Source organism: Salvelinus namaycush, chromosome 10, assembly GCF_016432855.1.
Source record: "Salvelinus namaycush isolate Seneca chromosome 10, SaNama_1.0, whole genome shotgun sequence".
NCBI classification, from domain to species: Eukaryota; Metazoa; Chordata; class Actinopteri; order Salmoniformes; family Salmonidae; genus Salvelinus; species Salvelinus namaycush.
Genome location: NC_052316.1, coordinates 42,241,466 through 42,256,406, shown reverse-complemented (window position 1 = coordinate 42,256,406; position 14,941 = coordinate 42,241,466).

Here is a 14,941-nt window from a genome sequence, read left to right as displayed (position 1 = left end):
AAGAGGAGATCCACAGCTGGACAGGTATTGTAGAGGTTAAAGAAGAGGAGATCCACAGCTGGATTTAACTAGGCAAGTCAGTAAAGAACAAATTCTTATTTACATTGACGGCCTACAGGGGAACAGTGGGTTAACTGCCTTGTTCAGGGACAGAACGACAGATTTGTACCTTGTCAGCTCGGGGATTCGATCCAGCAACCTTTCGGTTACTGGCCACTAGGCTACCTGCCGCCCCCAAAACTGAGGAGTGGCTTCCGTCTGGCCGCTCTACCATAAAGGCCTGATTGGTGAAGTGCTGCAGAGACAATTGTCCTTCTGGAAGGATCTCCCCTCTCCACAGAGGAACTCTGGACCTCTGTCAGAGTGATCATCGGGTTCTTGGTCACCTCCCTGACCACAGTCCTTCTCCCCCGATTGCTCAGTTTGGCCGGGCGGCCGGTGGTTCCAAACTTCTTCCATTTAAGAATGATGGAGGCCACTGTGTTCTTGAGGACCATAAATAACGCGGATATTTTTTGGTACCCTTCCCCAGATCTGTGCCTTGACTCAATCCTGTCTCGGAGCTCTATGGGCAATTCCTTCGACCTCATGACTTGGTTTTTGCTCTGACATGCACTGTCAACTGTGGGACCTTATGTAGACAGGTGTGTGCCTTACCAAATCATCTCCAATCAATTGAATTTACCACAGGTGGACTCCAATCAAGTTGTAGAAACATCTCAAGGATGATCAATGGAAACAGGATGCACCTGAGCTCAATTTCGAGTCTCATAGCAAAGAGTCTGAATACTTATGTAAATAAGGTATTTCTGTTTTATAGTTTTTTTTTTAAACTGTCTTCGCTTTATAGGGTATTGTGTGTAAATGTATGAGATTTTTTATTTATTTAATCCATTTTACAATAAGGCTGTAATGTAACAAAATTTGGAAAATGGAAGGGGTGTGAATCCTTTCCGAATGCACTGTATGTTGATGTTCACATCAAGTGGCTGCTATTTTGACACAAAACCTTTCCACCTTGTGTTTAATATTCTAGATTACATCAATCATGAATAAGTAATGTTGCACTTTGTGGAAAAGCCAAGTTGACAGGCAGTTAACAATGATCTCAAATGGCCATCCCTAGAATATGATATTTCACGTTCAATTGAATAGCTGAAGTCTCTCATTATACTATTGTTTATGTACTATAATACAGTCAATATTTGATGTCATTTTTTAATTCAAAAAGAGTTCAGTATCCTCCATTAATCAGCTGGTACATTTAACAGAACTGTATTTCTTACCTTTTATCAATTTTGACGACCATTGCCACACACACACACACACACACACACACACACACACACACACACACACACACACACACACACACACACACACACACACACACACACACACACGTAAAGGGGATAAAATTGGTATTCCAGTGACAGGCTGCGTATTTAATTTCTCCACATCCTGTGAGCCGCGCCAATGGGACTCTCAGCGCACAGAGCAGGAATGAGCAAACAGCCGAGAGACATGGAACAAAATATTAATTTACCTCTTGCTCTCTGTCTTTCTTTCCTTTCCTTCTCTCTCTCTTTATCTCAGCTCTCTGCCTCAATCACACACACGCACACACGCACGCACGCACGCACGCACGCACGCACGCACGCACGCACGCACGCACGCACGCACGCACGCACGCACACACACACACACACACACACACACACACACACACACACACACACACACACACACACACACACACACACACACACAAGCAATATGATGAAATTGTAAACATAACAAAACACTTGGCACATAATACAATAAAAGCCCATATCAGATTGGAGGTGTGTGACTGTAGAAACGCACAACAGTCCCTGGCATAGGCTATATACCATCTCCAGCTATATGGATATCAGGAGCTCAACAATAGAGACAATCCCAAACCAATAGAAATGCACATGGTCCCCAGAACCTTTGTAGGAAATGCAGTCAGCCAGCAGCGCATGAAAACAGAGGTGAGGAGTAGTACAGCCTACTGTAACATGGAGCGCAGTAGTACAGCCTACTGTAACATGGAGCGCAGTAGTACAGCCTACTGTAACATGGAGCGCAGTAGTACAGCCTACTGTAACATGGAGCGCAGTAGTACAGCCTACTGTAACATGGAGCGCAGTAGTACAGCCTACTGTAACATGGAGCGCAGTAGTACAGCCTACTGTAACATGGAGCGCAGTAGTACAGCCTACTGTAACATGGAGCGCAGTAGTACAGCCTACTGTAACATGGAGCGCAGTAGTACAGCCTACTGTAACATGGAGCGCAGTAGTACAGCCTACTGTAACATGGAGCGCAGTAGTACAGCCTACTGTAACATGGAGCGCAGTAGCACAGCCTACTGTAACATGGAGCGCAGTAGTACAGCCTACTGTAACATGGAGTGCAGTAGTACAGCCTACTGTAACATGGAGCGCAGTAGTACATCCTACTGTAACGTGGAGTGCAGTAGTACAGCCTACTGTAACATGGAGCAAAACAGCCTACTGTAACATGGAGCGCAGTAGTACAGCCTACTGTAACATGGAGCGCAGTAGTACAGCCTACTGTAACATGGAGCGCAGTAGTACAGCCTACTGTAACATGGAGCGCAGTAGCACAGCCTACTGTAACATGGAGCGCAGTAGTACAGCCTACTGTAACATGGAGCGCAGTAGTACAGCCTACTGTAACATGGAGTGCAGTAGTACAGCCTACTGTAACATGGAGCGCAGTAATACATCCTACTGTAACATGGAGCGCAGTAGTACAGCCTACTGTAACATGGAGTGCAGTAGTACATCCTACTGTAACATGGAGCACAGTAGTACAGCCTACTGTAACATGGAGCGCAGTAGTACAGCCTACTGTAACATGGAGCGCAGTAGTACAGCCTACTGTAACATGGAGCGCAGTAAAACAGCCTACTGTAACATGGAGCGCAGTAGCACATCCTACTGTAACATGGAGCGCAGTAGTACAGCCTACTGTAACATGGAGCGCAGTAGCACATCCTACTGTAACATGGAGCGCAGTAGTACAGCCTACTGTAACATGGAGCGCAGTAGTACAGCCTACTGTAACATGGAGCGCAGTAGTACAGCCTACTGTAACATGGAGCGCAGTAGCACATCCTACTGTAACATGGAGCGCAGTAGTACAGCCTACTGTAACATGGAGCGCAGTAGTACAGCCTACTGTAACATGGAGCGCAGTAGTACAGCCTACTGTAACATGGAGCGCAGTAGTACAGCCTACTGTAACATGGAGCGCAGTAGTACAGCCTACTGTGACATGGAGCGCAGTAGTATAGATCAGACCAGAGTACTACAGTATAGAGCAGAGCAGAGTACTACAGTATAGAGCAGCGTACTACAGTATAGAGCAGAGCAGAGTACTACAGTATAGAGCAGAGTACTACAGTATAGAGCAGAGTAGAACAGTATAGAGCAGAGTAGCATAGTATAGAGCAGAGCAGAGTACTACAGTATAGAGCAGAGTACTACAGTATAGAGCAGAGTAGAACAGTATAGAGCAGAGTAGCATAGTATAGAGCAGAGCAGAGTACTACAGTATAGAGCAGAGTAGAGTACTACAGTATAGAGCAGAGTACTACAGTATAGAGCAGACCAGAGTACTACAGTATAGAGCAGAGTAGAGTACTACAGTATAGAGCACAGTACTACAGTATAGAGCAGACCAGAGTAGTACAGTATAGAGCAGAGTAGAACAGTATAGAGCAGCAAAGCAGTGCGACAGAAACAACAACACAGAGTTACACATGGAATAAACAAGCGTACAGTCAATAACACAATATAAAAAAGTATATATACAGTGTTTGCAAATGGCGTGAGGAGGTAAGGCAATAAATAGGCTGTAGTAGGAAAGTAATTACAATATAGCAGATTAACACTAGAGTGATAGATGAGCAGATGATGATGAGCAGATGATGGTGTGTAAGTAGTGATACTGGTGTGCAAAACAGCAGCAAAGTAAATAAAAACAATATGGGGATGAGGTAGGTAGATTGGGTGGGCTATTTACAGATGGACTATGTACAGCTGCAGCGATCGGTTAGCTGCTCAGATAGCTGATGTTTAAAGTTGGTGAGGGAAATGTAAGTCTCCAGCTTCAGCGATTTTTGCAATTCGTTCCAGTCACTTGCAGCAGAGAACTGGAAGGAAAGGCGGCCAAAGGATGTGTTGGCTTTGGGGATGACCAGTGAGATATACCTGCTGGAGCATGTGCTACGGGTGGGTGTTGTTATGGTGACCAGTGAGCTGAGATAAGGCGGAGCTTTACCTAGCATAGATTTATAGATGACCTGAAGCCAATGGGTCTGGCGACGAATATGTAGCGAGGGCCAGCCGACTAGAGCATACAGGTCGCAGTGGTGGGTGGTGTATGGGGCTTTGGTAACAAAATGGATGGCACTGTGATAGACTACATCCAATTTGCCAAGTAGAGTATTGGAAACTATTTTGTAGATGTCATCGCCGAAGTCAAGGATCGGTAGGATAGTCAGTTTTACTAGGGTAAGTTTGGCGGCGTGAGTGAAGATGGCTTTGTTGCGAAATAGAAAGCCGATTCTAGATTTGATTTTGGATTGGAGATGTTTGATATGAGTCTGGAAGGAGAGTTTACGGTCTAGCCAGACACCTAGGTATTTGTAGTTGTCCACGTATTCTAGGTCAGAACCGTCCAGAGTAGTGATGCTAGTCGGGCGGGCGGATGCGGGCAGCGAACGGTTGGAAAGCATGTATTTGGTTTTACTAGTGTTTAAGGGCAGTTGGAAGCCACGGAAGGAGAGTTGTATGGCATTAAAGCTTATTTGGAGGTTTGTTAACACAGTGTCCAAAGAAGGGCCAGAGGTATACAGAATGGTGTCGTCTGCGTAGAGGTGGATCAGAGAATCACCAGCAGCAAGAGCGACATTGTTGATATATATATATATTTTCTATTATTGTTAAACAAAATCTCTTTATCTAAGCAATTGTATTCGTATAAAATAATGTAATTTCCCAAAAAATGTTGAGCATACAATATAGCTCAGTATTTTAATGATTTACTTTATACAGTCATTTTTGCTGATTTTTATCAAGGGTGTCCAATAATTTCGGACCCCACTGCATATCAAGAAACGCATGTTTGAGGTATGATGAAATGCAAGATGTATATGTGCTTCAATGTAGGTTGTGTACATATGCTATACATGTGGATATCTGTGCTTGCTAATTTATCTATTTCCCTCAATTATCTCTATGTGGAGAGTAGTGCTGCTGGTGATTTTGTCTCTGCTTTGTCTCTAGCAGCAGTCCTGGCCTGCAGTAAGCCTAAGGTCGCACTAGGGGGCATGTGAATGCAAGTCTGACTGGACACTGCACAGATACAGTAGTATAAACAGTTTGATGTCATTAAAACACTTATATTTTCATAATAACCTGAGCAAAGAATGAATTTAATATAATCTAATGATCTAGTAATATATTGTGGTGAAGAGGTCCCCAGGCCATTGGAATCAAGCTGTCCTGTGAATATTTCTTATATTAAATGACACACACACACACACACACACACACACACACACACACACACACACACACACACACACACACACACACACACACACACACACACAGTGGTGGGTGGGGGGTAGGTAGGCCAGTGTGTGAAGAGGTGACGGACGGACGGACGGACGGACAGCCAGCCAGCCAGCCAGCCGGACGGACGGACAGACAGCACCGTGGAGTGGAGCATCTATTATTCATGGTTAAAAGAAGACAAGAGAAGAGGACAGAACAGTTTGTTCCCATTACTCACTGCACAGCTCTATTATGTCTTCTGTCCAAAGCACCGGTTCCAATCCAAGTGCCAACGCCGTTTAGCAAACTCCAGGCGTTTACATTTGTTGGACGACATGAAAATAGAGCTCTTTGGCCACGCAGTCTGCACAGATGGCCATGAATGACAGTGGTGTGTTAACATGTTTCTGACAGGATAATGGGCACCCATGCTACAGTGATGATGTCCCCAAAGTACTACTAGTGATAATGACTGTGTACTGACATGTTGTCATGAAGGTTTTACTGTGTTTTATGTGTGTTTATCAAGTAATACTGTGGGGGAACTGAAAAACAGTGAATGTTATTGGGTACTGTACTTCTACTGTGAAGGCCTACTCTGTATCTCCCTGACTAATTGCTAACACTGTACCTCTCTCTTCCCTCTGTTTCCTCTCCTCCGTCCACTGGCCTGATCTCTCTCTCCCTCTACCCACCAGACTGGCCTGATCTCTCTCTCCCTCTACCCACCAGACTGGCCTGATCTCTCTCTCCCTCTACCCACCAGACTGGCCTGATCTCTCTCCCCCTCTACCCACCAGACTGGCCTGATCTCTCTCTCCCTCTACCCACCAGACTGGCCTGATCTCTCTCTCCCTCTACCCACCAGACTGGCCTGATCTCTCTCTTCCTCTACCCACCAGACTGGCCTGATCTCTCTCTCCCTCTACCCACCAGACTGGCCTGATCTCTCTCTCCCTCTACCCACCAGACTGGCCTGATCTCTCTCTCCCTCTACCCACCAGACTGGTCTGATCTCTCTCTCCCTCTACCCACCACACTGGTTCTCCATTTCAATAAGTGCTCTTTATCATGTGAACCTGTCTATAGCCTGGTTCCCTGGGTAGACATCCAGCCGAGACCCCCCCCCCCTCCGATTCCTCTACCTCCATCCTCCCTTCCATCTCTCCACCTCCCTCCCTCCCTCCTGCCTCTTTCCATCTCAACCCCATTCATCAACTCTGATAGATAGGCCCACCCGCTTGCTGTCCACCATCAAAATGGCTTCATGTTCCCAAATAACCTAGCATTTACCTCAACAGGGACTCCAATCTGGTTACACACTCCTACCAACACCACACACACACACACACACACACACACACACACACACACACACACACACACACACACACACACACACACACACATAGAGTAATGCACAAACATTCTAACCTGGAAAGTAAACATGTGCATTGAATTTATTTTTAAAGATAATGGTGAATATGTATCAGAGAGTTTAATTGAATTTGCTGTTGTGTGTGTGTGGATGGGGGGTTGGCCTGAATGGGGGTCCTGACTAGCTATTGATCCACAGGGCTAAAATGATACATTACAGTAATCAATGGAGGCCCACAGAGACACCCAGCTCCAGCATCAGATTACTGACACAAGTGATGACATCAGGAAAACCATGAAAAGGGATTCTACAGTCTATGGAATCAGCATGTGCATTCAATATTAGCTTGATTGTGGTTGTGTGCATTCAATGTGAGTTTGTGTGTGTTGAAGTATATGTGTGTGTGTATGCTTATGTGTGTGTGTCTATGGTAATGCACATGCATGTGTGAACCCTGGCCAAGAACACACAGGTAGCAGGTAGCGCCAGTCTGGCGGAAGAGGGGGAGAGGAGAGAGGCGATTGGGGAGTGGGCTTGCATGTTCCCCTCTAACCAATGACAGGGGTGCTAGAGACGGGCAGAGGACCTGAGGTAGAGGAGAGAGAGCAGAATGAAGGGGAATGTAGACTGGCCGCAAAGCAAATGCCTCTTTAATTAGAGCAACCACAGAGAGAGAGAGAGAGAGAGAGAGAGAGAGAGAGAGAGAGAGAGAGAGAGAGAGAGAGAGAGAGAGAGATGACACAGGGATGCAGCTTAAGCTCCACCCTCTTCAACATATTGAGTGCATTCGGAAAATTTTGTTACGTTACAGCCTTATTCTAAAATGGATTTTTTTTTTTTTTAAATCCTCGGCAATCTACACACTATACTCCATAATGACAAAGTGAAAACTGTTTTTTAGGAATTTCAACAAATGTATTAAACATAAAAAACGAAAATACATTATTTACATAAGTATTCAGACCCTTTGCAATGAAATTCAAAATTGAGCTCAGGTGCATCCTGTTTCCATAGATTAACCTTGTTCATACAACTTGATTGGAGTCCATTTCTGGTAAATTCAATTGATTGGACATGATTTAGAAAGGCACACACCTGTCCCACAGTTGACAATGCATGTCAGAGCAAAAACCAAGCCATGAGCTCCGAGACAGGATTGTATCGAGACAATGATCTGGGGAAGGGTACCAAAACATGTCTGCAGCTTTGAAGGTCTCCAAGACCACAGTGGTCTCCATCATTCTTAAATGGAAGAAGTTTGGAACCACCAAGACTCTTCCTAGAGCTGGCCTCCTGGCAAAGCTGAGTAATCGGGGGAGAAGGGCCTTGGTCAGAGAGGTGACTAAGAACGCGATGGTCACTCTAACAGAGCTCTAGAGTTCCTCTGTGGACATGGGAGAACCTTCCAGAAGGACAACCATCTCTGCAGCACTCCACCAATCAGGCCTTTATTGTAGAGTGGTCAGACGGAAGCCACTCCTCAGTAAAAGGCACATGACAGCCCGCTTGAAGTTTGCCAAAAAAGCACCTAAAAACTCTCAGACCATGAGAAACAAGATTCTCTGGTCTGATGAAACCAAGATTGAACTCTTTGGCCTGAATGCCAAGCGTTATGTCTGGAGGAAACCTGCCACCATCCCTACGGTGAAGCATGGTGGTGGCAGGATCATGCTGTGGGGATGTTTTTCAGCTCAGAGCCTAGTCAGGATCGAGGCAAAGATGAACGGAGCAAAGTACAGAGAGATCCTTATTGAAAACCTGCTCCAGAGCGCTCAGGACCTCAGACTGGGGCGAAGGTTCACCTTCCAATAGGACAACGACCCTAAGCACACAGCCGAGACAATGCAGGAGTGGCTCTGGGACAAGTCTCTGAATGTCCTTGAGTGGTCCAGCCAGAGCCCGGACTTGAACCTGAACGAACATCTTTGGAAAAACCTGAAAATAGCTGTGCAGCAAAGCTCCCCATCCAACCTGACAGAGCTTGAGTGGATCTGTAGTGAAGAATGGGAGAAACTGCTGCCTACAGCAGCACCTAGATCTTTTGCACAGATTCTGTCAGACCAGGTCCCTGACAGTAAATCTCAGTAAGACAGAAATAATGGTGTTCCAAAAAAATCCAGTTGCCAGGACCACAAATACAAATTCCATCTAGACACCGTTGCCCTAGAGCACACAAAAATCGAAACATATCTCGGCCTAAACCTCAGCGCCACAGGTAACCTCCACAAATCTGTGAACGAGCTGAGAGACAAGGCAAGAATGGCCTTCTATGCCATCAAAAGGAACATAAAATTTGACATACCAATTAGGATCTGGCAAAAAATACTTGAATCAGTTATAGAACCCATTATGGTTGTGAGGTCTGGGGTCCGCTCACCAACCAAGAATTCACAAAATGGGACTAACACCAAATTGAGACTCCGCATGCAGAATTCTGCAAAAATATCCTCTGTGTACAACGTAAAACACTGAATGCGAACAGAGCAGAATTAGGCCGACACCCGCTAATTATCAGGGTTATGCATTAGCGTTAGCAGTGTGGTTAAGGTTAGGGTTAGGCATTAGAGTTATCCAATAGGTTAAGGTAACGGTTAAGGTAAGGGTTAAGACCCCCCAAAATAAAAACGAGTACCACTGGGATTGAACACGCCATCCTCAGAGCAAAGCTTAGTGGCCTATGCCCATCCGCCATCCCTCTCCACAACGTCCTAGCAAGCCGCAATCCTACTAGTGGCCAGTGGTGAAGACATCGCTCTACTAGATGGTAGTAGGTGCTCACGTTGCCCCTAGTGGTCAGTGGTGAAGACATCTCTCTACTAGATGGCAGTAGGTGCTCACGTTGCCCCTAGTGGTCAGTGGTGACAACATCTCTACTAGATGGTAGTAGGTGCTCACGTTGCCCCTAGTGGTCAGTGGTGACAACATCTCTCTACTGGATGGTAGTAGGTGCTCACGTTGTCCCTAGTGGTCAGTGGTGAAAACATCTCTCTACTAGATGGTAGTAGGTGCTCACGTTGCCCCTAGTGGTCAGTGGTGAAGGCATCTCTACTAGATGGCAGTAGGTGCTCACGTTGCCCCTAGTGGTCAGTGGTGAAGACATCTCTACTAGATGGTAGTAGGTGCTCACGTTGCCCCTAGTGGTCAGTGGTGAAAACATCTCTCTACTAGATGGCAGTAGGTGCTCACGTTGCCCCTAGTGGTCAGTGGTGAAAACATCTCTCTACTAGATGGTAGTAGGTGCTCACATTGCCCCTAGTGGTCAGTGGTGAAAACATCTCTCTACTAGATGGTAGTAGGTGCTCACATTGCCCCTAGTGGTCAGTGGTGAAAACATCTCTCTACTAGATGGTAGTAGGTGCTCACGTTGCCCCTAGTGGTCAGTGGTGAAAACATCTCTCTACTAGATGGTAGTAGGTGCTCACGTTGCCCCTAGTGGTCAGTGGTGAAGACATCTCTCTACTAGATGGTAGTAGGTGCTCACGTTGCCCCTAGTGGTCAGTGGTGAAGACATCTCTCTACTAGATGGTAGTAGGTGCTCACGTTGCCCTTAGTGGTCAGTGGTGAAAACATCTCTCTACTAGATGGCAGTAGGTGCTCACGTTGCCCCTAGTGGTCAGTGGTGAAGACATCTCTCTACTAGATGGTAGTAGGTGCTCACGTTGCCCCTAGTGGTCAGTGGTGAAGACATCTCTCTACTAGATGGTAGTAGGTGCTCACGTTGCCCCTAGTGGTCAGTGGTGAAGACATCTCTCTACTAGATGGTAGTAGGTGCTCACATTGCCCCTAGTGGTCAGTGGTGAAGACATCTCTCTACTAGATGGTAGTAGGTGCTCACGTTGCCCCTAGTGGTCAGTGGTGAAGACATCTCTCTACTAGATGGTAGTAGGTGCTCACGTTGCCCCTAGTGGTCAGTGGTGAAGACATCTCTCTACTAGATGGTAGTAGGTGCTCATGTTGTCCCTAGTGGTCAGTGGTGAAGACATCTCTCTACTAGATGGTAGTAGGTGCTCACGTTGCCCCTAGTGGTCAGTGGTGAAGACATCTCTCTACTAGATGGTAGTAGGTGCTCACGTTGCCCCTAGTGGTCAGTGGTGAAGACATCTCTCTACTAGATGGCAGTAGGTGCTCACGTTGCCCCTAGTGGTAAGTGGTGAAGACATCTCTCTACTAGATGGCAGTAGGTGCGCACGTTGCCCCTACTGGTCAGTGGTGAAGACATCTCTCTACTAGATGGTAGTAGGTGCTCACGTTGCCCCTAGTGGTCAGTGGTGAAAACATCTCTCTACTGGATGGCAGTAGGTGCTCACGTTGCCCCTAGTGGTCAGTGGTGAAGACATCTCTCTACTAGATGGCAGTAGGTGCTCACGTTGCCCCTAGTGGTCAGTGGTGAAGACATCTCTCTACTAGATGGCAGTAGGTGCTCACGTTGTCCCTAGTGGTCAGTGGTGAAAACATCTCTACTAGATGGTAGTAGGTGCTCACATTGCCCCTAGTGGTCAGTGGTGAAAACATCTCTCTACTAGATGGTAGTAGGTGCTCACGTTGTCCCTAGTGGTCAGTGGTGAAGACATCTCTCTACTAGATGGCAGTAGGTGCTCACGTTGCCCCTAGTGGTCAGTGGTGAAGACATCTCTCTACTAGATGGCAGTAGGTGCTCACGTTGTCCCTAGTGGTCAGTGGTGAAAACATCTCTACTAGATGGTAGTAGGTGCTCACATTGCCCCTAGTGGTCAGTGGTGAAAACATCTCTCTACTAGATGGTAGTAGGTGCTCACGTTGTCCCTAGTGGTCAGTGGTGAAAACATCTCTCTACTAGATGGTAGTAGGTGCTCACATTGCCCCTAGTGGTCAGTGGTGAAGACATCTCTCTACTAGATGGTAGTAGGTGCTCACGTTGTCCCTAGTGGTCAGTGGTGAAAACATCTCTCTACTAGATGGTAGTAGGTGCTCACATTGCCCCTAGTGGTCAGTGGTGAAAACATCTCTCTACTAGATGGTAGTAGGTGCTCACGTTGTCCCTAGTGGTCAGTGGTGAAAACATCTCTCTACTAGATGGTAGTAGGTGCTCACGTTGCCCCTAGTGGTCAGTGGTGAAAACATCTCTCTACTAGATGGTAGTAGGTGCTCACGTTGCCCCTAGTGGTCAGTGGTGAAGACATCTCTCTACTAGATGGTAGTAGGTGCTCACGTTGTCCCTAGTGGTCAGTGGTGACAACATCTCTCTACTAGATGGCAGTAGGTGCTCACGTTGCCCCTAGTGGTCAGTGGTGAAGACATCTCTCTACTAGATGGTAGTAGGTGCTCACGTTGCCCCTAGTGGTCAGTGGTGAAGACATCTCTACTAGATGGTAGTAGGTGCTCACGTTGCCCCTAGTGGTCAGTGGTGAAAACATCTCTCTACTAGATGGCAGTAGGTGCTCACGTTGCCCCTAGTGGTAAGTGGTGAAGACATCTCTCTACTAGATGGTAGTAGGTGCTCACGTTGCCCCTAGTGGTCAGTGGTGAAGACATCTCTCTACTAGATGGCAGTAGGTGCTCACGTTGCCCCTAGTGGTCAGTGGTGAAGACATCTCTCTACTAGATGGTAGTAGGTGCTCACGTTGCCCCTAGTGGTCAGTGGTGAAGACATCTCTCTACTAGATGGTAGTAGGTGCTCACATTGCCCCTAGTGGTCAGTGGTGAAAACATCTCTCTACTAGATGTTAGTAGGTGCTCACGTTGCCCCTAGTGGTCAGTGGTGAAGACATCTCTCTACTAGATGGCAGTAGGTGCTCACGTTGCCCCTAGTGGTCAGTGGTGAAAACATCTCTCTACTAGATGGCAGTAGGTGCTCACGTTGTCCCTAGTGGTCAGTGGTGAAAACATCTCTCTACTAGATGGTAGTAGGTGCTCACGTTGCCCCTAGTGGTCAGTGGTGAAGACATCTCTACTAGATGGTAGTAGGTGCTCACGTTGCCCCTAGTGGTCAGTGGTGAAGACATCTCTCTACTAGATGGTAGTAGTGCTCACATTGCCCCTAGTGGTCAGTGGTGAAGACATCTCTCTACTAGATGGTAGTAGGTGCTCACGTTGCCCCTAGTGGTCAGTGGTGAAGACATCTCTCTACTAGATGGTAGTAGGTGCTCACGTTGCCCCTAGTGGTCAGTGGTGAAGACATCTCTCTACTAGATGGCAGTAGGTGCTCACGTTGCCCCTAGTGGTCAGTGGTGAAGACATCTCTCTACTAGATGGTAGTAGGTGCTCACGTTGCCCCTAGTGGTCAGTGGTGAAGACATCTCTCTACTAGATGGTAGTAGGTGCTCACATTGCCCCTAGTGGTCAGTGGTGAAAACATCTCTCTACTAGATGGCAGTAGGTGCTCACGTTGTCCCTAGTGGTCAGTGGTGAAAACATCTCTCTACTAGATGGTAGTAGGTGCTCACATTGCCCCTAGTGGTCAGTGGTGAAGACATCTCTCTACTAGATGGTAGTAGGTGCTCACGTTGCCCCTAGTGGTCAGTGGTGAAAACATCTCTACTAGATGGTAGTAGGTGCTCACATTGCCCCTAGTGGTCAGTGGTGAAAACATCTCTACTAGATGGTAGTAGGTGCTCACGTTGTCCCTAGTGGTCAGTGGTGACAACATCTCTACTAGATGGTAGTAGGTGCTCACGTTGCCCCTAGTGGTCAGTGGTGAAGACATCTCTCTACTAGATGGTAGTAGGTGCTCACATTGCCCCTAGTGGTCAGTGGTGAAGACATCTCTCTACTAGATGGCAGTAGGTGCTCACGTTGCCCCTAGTGGTCAGTGGTGAAGACATCTCTCTACTAGATGGTAGTAGGTGCTCACGTTGCCCCTAGTGGTCAGTGGTGAAGACATCTCTCTACTAGATGGCAGTAGGTGCTCACGTTGCCCCTAGTGGTCAGTGGTGAAAACATCTCTCTACTAGATGGTAGTAGGTGCTCACGTTGCCCCTAGTGGTCAGTGGTGAAGACATCTCTCTACTAGATGGTAGTAGGTGCTCACGTTGCCCCTAGTGGTCAGTGGTGAAGACATCTCTCTACTAGATGGTAGTAGGTGCTCACGTTGCCCCTAGTGGTCAGTGGTGAAAACATCTCTCTACTAGATGGTAGTAGGTGCTCACGTTGCCCCTAGTGGTCAGTGGTGAAGACATCTCTCTACTAGATGGTAGTAGGTGCGCACGTTGCCCCTAGTGGTCAGTGGTGAAAACATCTCTACTAGATGGCAGTAGGTGCTCACGTTGCCCCTAGTGGTCAGTGGTGAAAACATCTCTCTACTAGATGGTAGTAGGTGCTCACGTTGCCCCTAGTGGTCAGTGGTGAAAACATCTCTCTACTAGATGGTAGTAGGTGCTCACGTTGTCCCTAGTGGTCAGTGGTGAAGACATCTCTCTACTAGATGGCAGTAGGTGCTCACGTTGCCCCTAGTGGTCAGTGGTGAAGACATCTCTCTACTAGATGGCAGTAGGTGCTCACGTTGCCCCTAGTGGTCAGTGGTGAAAACATCTCTCTACTAGATGGTAGTAGGTGCTCACGTTGCCCCTAGTGGTCAGTGGTGAAAACATCTCTCTACTAGATGGCAGTACGTGCTCACGTTGTCCCTAGTGGTCAGTGGTGAAAACATCTCTCTACTAGATGGTAGTAGGTGCTCACGTTGCCCCTAGTGGTCAGTGGTGAAAACATCTCTACTAGATGGCAGTAGGTGCTCACGTTGTCCCTAGTGGTCAGTGGTGAAAACATCTCTCTACTAGATGGTAGTAGGTGCTCACGTTGCCCCTAGTGGTCAGTGGTGAAAACATCTCTACTAGATGGTAGTAGGTGCTCACGTTGTCCCTAGTGGTCAGTGGTGAAAACATCTCTCTACTAGATGGTAGTAGGTGCTCACATTGCCCCTAGTGGTCAGTGGTGAAAACATCTCTCTACTAGATGGTAGTAGGTGCTCACATTG